Source organism: Conger conger, chromosome 7 (genome assembly GCF_963514075.1).
Source record: "Conger conger chromosome 7, fConCon1.1, whole genome shotgun sequence".
NCBI lineage: Eukaryota > Metazoa > Chordata > Actinopteri > Anguilliformes > Congridae > Conger > Conger conger.
In genome coordinates, this window is record NC_083766.1 from 62,643,378 (window position 1) to 62,650,877 (window position 7,500).

Genomic DNA, 7,500 nt, shown 5'->3' on the forward strand with positions numbered 1-7,500 from the left:
ATTTCCTTCAAGACGGTGGACCTCGGGCGAGGAAGGAGGAGACAGGAGGTGGGAAGGGAAAGTGTCCCAGGTTTCATCTGCTCTGTGTCGTGTTTCTGTTTGTGGGAACAGGGTGTGATGAGCCATTCCGGTCCCAGTGTGGGTCAAAGGTCACTGGACATGCCCCGCTTGGCGCTTCCTCTGGTGGGGACGTGTCTGGGCCACTTGTGAGCTGTGTCCCAAATCACGTACTATTCATACTACCCACACTGCGTTCCATTGAAAATCAGCCTGGGACTAGTATGCTAGTATGCTAGTGTGCAGTTTTGGATGCAGCCTCGGATGCCCCCGATCTTTTCAGCGCGCAAGCCGTCCTGCTCTGCACTCGGGTGGCGCCCCCTGCTGTAGAGGAGGTGGTACTGCACCAGCGTAGCAGGTCAGCCCTCCCCCTGACCCCTAACCCCTAACCCCTGGCCTGATCCCACCTGCAGAGGATTGTGGGAAAGACTGTGAGCTGATGGCTTTTGGAGTTCTCCATTTGCTCACCCTTAGAATCAGACTCAATGTCAGCATCGACAACTGCGCTTCTGTGTGTGTGTGTGTGTGTGTGTGTGTGTGTGTGTGTGTGTGAGAGTGCGAGAGCAAGCGAGTGTGTGAGTGAGTGTCAATGTCTGAGTTTGTTTGTGGGGTATTGTCTGGTGTACAAGATAACACACTTCGATCCCAGCACTGTGTGTGTGTGTGTGTGTGTGTGTGTGTGTGTGTGTGTGTGTGTGTGTGTGTGTGTGTGTGTGTGTGTGTGCGCGTGTGTGCGCGTGTGTGCGCGTGTGTGTGTGTGCGTGCGTGTGTTTAACCCTCACTGGTTCACCAGCTTTGAGAAACGGGTGGCGTAGAGTTTGTTTTGTTCTGTAAGAATGATGTGATGTAGTACTGTTCCTGTCTGTGGGAGGGGCTAACATGAATGTCATTAAAGTGAGCCCCCCCCCTGTCAGTACCACGCAGACCCCACAGGGGGCAGCACCGTGTCTCCATTCTGTACTTACATGGCCTGTGTGTAGGAGAGATGTGACTCACAAGAAAAAAAGAAAAAGCACTGTGATGAGCCAATCGGTTTACAGTTCGTTTAAAACTGGCCAGAAAAGCAGTTTCTTCTGTTGTGCGTGTGTGTGTGTGCGCGCCTGTGTGCGTGCGTGTGTGTGTGTGTGTGTGTGTGTGCGTGTGTGTGTGCGTGTGTGTGTGCACATGTGTGTGTATGAGAGATATGGGGTGGTCTTTTCAAAATTTTTTTTTTTTTTTTTTTAAGGCATAAAGTCTGAAATTAAGTTGTCAGTTTTATATATATATATATATATATATATATATATATATATATATATGTGTGTGTGTGTGTGTGTGTGTGTGTGGACACAGACATGTGTACGCACACATCCATGTATAAATGTGTGTTTTAAGATTTTACCCTTGCCTGTTTCTTGCATGTAGATTGCTGATTATTCTGTTTAAATGTTGATTTATTTTTTTCTGTTTTCATTTTCTTTGAGTTTTTTGTTTTGTTTGGACGTTTGTTTAACTGGGACCGTGTACGACGCTGAACCCCTGGGGGCTCCCCAACAATCTGCACATTGATATTATATATATAAAATAGTGTGTTTTCCCTATGGAGAAAGTTTAAGTTATATATCGCCTGTACATTTTGGGCTGCATTTAGATCCAATTGTCCACTATGTTTAAAGAAAAATAAATAATAGGAAAAAAAAAGATACAAAATGAATAAAGATTCTTAATAAATCTTATTACCTTTACAGCAACACTGGTGTGAGCTGCTTGCTTTGTTCAATTTCAAAATATTTGACTGAATATTATAAAACATATTTCTGTCTTATGTACTGATGTGGCTGACAGATCATTGTTAGAGTAACATGGTAAGTCTTTTTGTCTTGCTCTGATACGGTGGAGATGGTGGTTAGTAATATGGTAAGTGTTAGGCAAGGTTAGGGTTAGCCGCAGTTCGCTTATGGATAGCCCAGAATATATACATTTTTCTGGAGGTAAGTCGTGTAGATACACGTGTTCAGGCTGGGATTAGGGTTAGGGATGTGGTCAGTTTTTCCTGCTGTTCATTCAGTGTAGGTAAATGCCCATTAGGGTAGTTTCGATTTGTATTTGTTATTTTAGTTGACGCTCTTATCAAAAGGGGCTTACAGTTGATTAGACTAAGCAGGGGACAATCCTTCCCCTTGGGCAATGCAGGGTTAAGGGCCTTGCTCAAGGGCCCAACAGCTGTGCGGATCTTATTGTGGCCACACCGGGGCTGGAACCACCGACCTTGCGGGTCCCAGGCATGTACATTAGAGCAGGGGAGCGGATGAGTGCTGTTCTCCCCCTCTCTGAGCTGGGGCTCCTGAGACCGGGGTCGGTTCGCTGGATGGGTGTGCTGAGTAAAACCGCTCTTCTCACGTCAGTCCGTGTTCCAGATTTTGGGAGTTTTCCCGGTTTTACTCACCGCAGTTATCCGGCTAATGCGGTACTTCTGCTCTGTGAACGTGGCCATTGCGCTTCTGTTTGCGTTGTCAGTGGTTCTGGATCAGAGCACCGTTTAAGTGCCATTGCAGGCCAATTTCCTTCTGCTGCTACAACCTTTGACCTCTAGCGGGCAGCCAATCACGTGTCTGATTAAACATTAAACATCACACATTCTGAAGGGAGATAGTGGCTCGCGCTAAAAGAGCTGAACGTGTTTAACGGGGAGGTGGCGTGTTTAACGGGAGGGTGGAGGGTGGTGTGTTTAACGGGGAGGTGGTGTGTTTAACGGGAGGGTGGCGGGTTTAACGGGAGGGTGGCGTGTTTAACGGGGGGGTTGCGTGTTTAACGGGAGGGTGGCGTGTTTAACGTGGAGGGTGGAGGGTGGCATGTTTAACGGGGGGGTGGCGTGTTTAACGGGGGGGTGGCGTGTTTAACGGGAGGGTGGCGTGTTTAACGTGGAGGGTGGCGTGTTTAACGGGAGGGTGGCGTGTTTAACGGGGGGGTGGCGTGTTTAACGGGAGGGTGGCGTGTTTAACGGGGGGTGGCGTGTTTAACGGGGGGGTTGCGTGTTTAACGGGAGGGTGGCGTTTTTAACGGGGAGGGTGGCGTGTTTAACGTGGAGGGTGGAGGGTGGCGTGTTTAACGGGGGGGTGGCGTGTTTAACGGGGGGTGGCGTGTTTAACGGGGGGGTTGCGTGTTTAACGGGAGGGTGGCGTTTTTAACGGGGAGGGTGGCGTGTTTAACGTGGAGGGTGGAGGGTGGCGTGTTTAACGGGGGGGTGGCGTGTTTAACGGGGGGGTGGCGTGTTTAACGGGAGGGTGGCGTGTTTAACGGGGAGGGTGGCGTGTTTAACGGGAGGGTGGCGTGTTTAACGGGGAGGGTGGAGGGTGGTGTGTTTAACGGGGGGTGGCGTGTTTAACGGGGAGGGTGGAGGGTGGCGTGTTTAACGGGAGGGTGACGTTTTTAACGGGGGGTGGCGTGTTTAACGGGAGGGTGGCGTGTTTAACGGGCAAGGTGGCGTGTTTAACGGGGAGGGTGGAGGTTGGTGTGTTTAACGGAAGGGTGGCGTGTTTAACGGGGAGGGTGGAGGGTGGCGTGTTTAACGGGAGGGTGGCGTGTTTAACGGGCAAGGTGGCGTGTTTAACGGGGAGGGTGGAGGGTGGTGTGTTTAACGGGAGGGTGGCGTGTTTAACGGGGAGGGTGGAGGGTGGCGTGTTTAACGGGAGGGTGACGTGTTTAACGGGGGTGTGGCGTGTGAGTTCATTTCAGGTGACGTAGCGTGAAGGATGTGGTGATAGCGCTGCAGATCGTTCTTTAAATTAAAGTTTTTAATTAACGGGCTGAGATTGGCAAAGATCTGGCAGTCAGAAGGTTGCCAGTTTGGTGCCAAGCCCCCGATTGCTCCCGACAAGCCGGTCGGTGCCTTGCATGTGTGAGCATGGGCATTCCTTAAAGTGCTCTGGATAAAAGCAATATATACAGTTGTGTTCAAATAAATAGCAGTGTGTTAAAAAAAAAAGTGTATAAAGTGCAACTATTGTTTAATAGCTTTTAGTTCCATATTTCAAATTTAGTGGAAACATTACACATTCAATTCCAAATCAAAGCATTAACAAATGTTATCAAGTCTGCGTTATTCTTTTACAGGAAGCAAAGAAAAGGAATATTAATCTTTAAAAAAATGGCAGTGTCGACATTTTTCTCTTCAAACTCGAACATATACTGTACATGTACAGTACATATACATGTACTGTATAAATTGAAGACATTTCTCAAGATTTAACTTCACTTTAAATTACTTAACTAATATTTAGTTGCATAACCATTGTTTTTGATAACTGCTGGGCATCTGCGTCCCATCGAGTCAACCAACTTCTGGCACCTAGAAACGGGTATTTCAGCCCAGGATGAACAAACCACATTCCACAGTTCCTGAGACTTTTTGGGTTTTGCTTCAGAAACTGCATTTTTAATGTCACCCCACAAGTTTTCAATGGGGTTGAGGTCAGGGGATTGAGCTGGCCACTCCATTACCTCAATCCTTTTTGTCTGGAACCAAGATGTTGCTCGCTTCTTTGTTTGGGGTCGTTGTCTTGTTGAAACGCCCCTGAAATGGGCGTTTCCATGATCCCTGGTATACAAACCCAACACCGTAGTACGAAAAACATCCCCATACCATGATTTTTGCACCACCATGCTTCACTGTCTTCACAGTGTACTGTGGCTTAAAGTCTGACGTGCTGTTGACGGCCACTAGACCCAAAAAGAACATCAGACCACAGAATATTACGCTATTTCTCTTTGGGCCAATGGATGTGTTCTTTGGCAAATTTTAACGGATTCTGCACATGCCATTTTTTCAACAATGGTGCTTTACGGGGGCTTCTTGCTGATAGCTTAGCTTTGATCAAATGTCTTCTGACTGTAACAGCACTTACAGGTCATTTCTGGAATTTCTGGAGCTGATGAATGGCTGAATCTTTGCCATTCTGACTATTCTGCAATCTGTTTTAACAGTAGTTGTTCATTTTCTTCAGTGTATTTTGGGTTTTTGTTGCCATTTTAAAGCATTTGAGAGCATTTTAGCTGAGCATCCTATAATTTGCTGCACTTCTTTATGTTTTCCTCTCTCCAATCAACCTTTTAATCAAATGACGTTGTTACTCCGAGCAATGTTTGGAACGGCCCATTTTACTGAGCAATTCAGAAGGAAATATATTTTATAACAATGTGTGAAACATTTGCTTCCCTTCTTCCTTAAGAAAGGACAATTAATGACACCAGTTTTTTTTCACAGAATGAGTGAATTCTCTAATTAAACTCCACACTGCTATTATTTTGAACACGCCCCTTTCAATGAATGAGTCAATTACTCAGAACAAGCAGCGTGCATGTCATGACAGTTGGGTCTGTTGTTTTTCTATTACTCTACTACATCTACAAGTACATTTTTTTGCCATGCAGAAATATCACTACTACTAACAACAATGGTTCATCAGATTACTGATGTTGTACTGCTATTTTTTTAACACGACTATAGATGCAGTCCATTTTCTATTAAATTTCCCATAATGCCTGCCAGCCAAGATCAGGTAAAACAGGAGTGTCGCAAACATTGCATTCTTTTGGATAACTTAAAAAGTAATATTAAGTTATAAAGTAATAACTCTAAAAGGAATTACAGACCAAACGCATTCACCCTGTTCCTCCGTCTTTTATCTGCGACGCGTTTTCCCTGTGACCCACTGCCAGTTCCGTGGCATTCCAGGCCTGCAAGCTTGCCAAAACTAAAAAAAAAAAAATTCTAACTTGGGTTGGGTCTGGCTGAAGTTGCATAACACGTTTTTAAACGGAGCGCACTCATTCAGTCACACGTCCCCGTTCATAAAAGTGGGCCTGGATTTAAACTCAGAAATGATTTATAGTGCTGTGTTTGTGCAGCTGACTCGACAGTGTGCACCTTTGCGCAGGTAAAGTTCTCTTTCGGAGGGACTGTGGGAACAGGCAGGGTCGCCTTTTATTTTATTTAAAGCATTTCTGCGAGGCGTCTACCTGTTCTGCTGTGTGCTCCATTGGCAGGAGCTCTGGCCAGAAATGACCTTTGAACTTAGCACCTGATACCTTCGCCCTGTTTTCCAGTTCAGCTACAGTTGTGGTAGTCCATTGTGGACAGTTTTTCTTATTCTCTTCTTATACTCTTGCAATTCCCGGACCTCTTCCCCGTGATCCAGCCTAGCGCAACATGATATGAATTATTTCATAAAATGACCAAACAATTTGTGGATTAATCAGATAATATTTCCGTGACATAGCAACGGTATCATACTAATGGCCCAGGAGAGCAAAGTACGAGTGTTTGACGTGAGATCCAACCACGGCGTGTGAGGCCCTCTAGTGGCCATTTGCTGGAATTTCAGGGATTTTTGTGACTGAATGTTGGGTAACTGGATTTCGTTAGATTTTATTTTTTGCCTTGTGTTGTGCTGGGTGTAATTAGGGATGGATAAACATACTGGGGAGGGGGAGGGGATGAACACCTCTAGTTTTGCACATGGTCACAACTGACAGCAGATTAAATTCAGTCCATTACAGGGAATCAAATCATGTAGGCCAGGTGAGTTTCAGAGGGCAAAACTGGGGTAAAATATATATATATATCATTTTTAATCGAAATTAATTTAGATTAAGAGCTGTCCTTTTGCGCAGAGAACACCTCCTCTGGACTGGAGAAAATCTTTTAGATCGTTACATTTGTTTAATGAATTCAGTAATTAATGAAAGTCAAAAACAGATGAACATTGGTGATGGAGCACAAATCTGCATGTCTCTCACTCACACACACACACACACACACACACACACTCACACTCACACACACTCACACACACACACACACACACACACACACACTCATGTGCATCCCCTCCCACACACACACACACTCACACACACATACACACACTCACACACACTCACACACTCTCACACACACACACACACACACACTCACACTCACACACACACACACACTCATGTGCATCCCCTCCCACACACACACATACACACACAAAACAAAGCACTGACTTCAGGTTCTTTAGACTATTTTATGTCTGAATACTGTCTGAATTCCTCTAGACCCAAGAAAAAAAATCTGAAATGTTATACAGCATTACAAACAAAGTACTAAATACATCTTCAGTAGTATTTGTATATTTAAGAAAAAAGTTTAAATATCAGACATGACATTGTAGAAAAACAAATCCAGTGAATAAGTGTGACACCAGTGTGGAATGCAGACACATGAGAGTTATTAAGAGTTATTAAGAGTTATTAAGCGTTATTAAGAGTAAAACTGAAGAGAAGCAGGGCAGGTTTGAGGGCCAGTGTTGATGAAATGTGTTGTTTTTTTCCCCACAGAATTTCAGATGCTGACAGACTCACAGCGTAAATATGGGGCAGCCTGTAGCCTAGTGGCTAAGGTACATGACTGGGGCAGCC

General features: G+C 45.3%; 1 protein-coding gene across 1 annotated transcript in view; it reads right to left on the reverse strand.

Moving 5' to 3' along the window:
* Positions 1-7,147: 7,147 nt before the first annotated feature.
* The window catches only part of LOC133133594 (septin-5-like), an 18,740-nt gene continuing 18,387 nt past the window's right edge, over positions 7,148-7,500 (reverse strand). Inside the window, exon 15 of the mRNA XM_061249695.1 lies at positions 7,148-7,500. This exon is cut by the window's right edge and continues 488 nt beyond it. The gene's annotated coding sequence lies outside the window, so the exon portion shown is untranslated.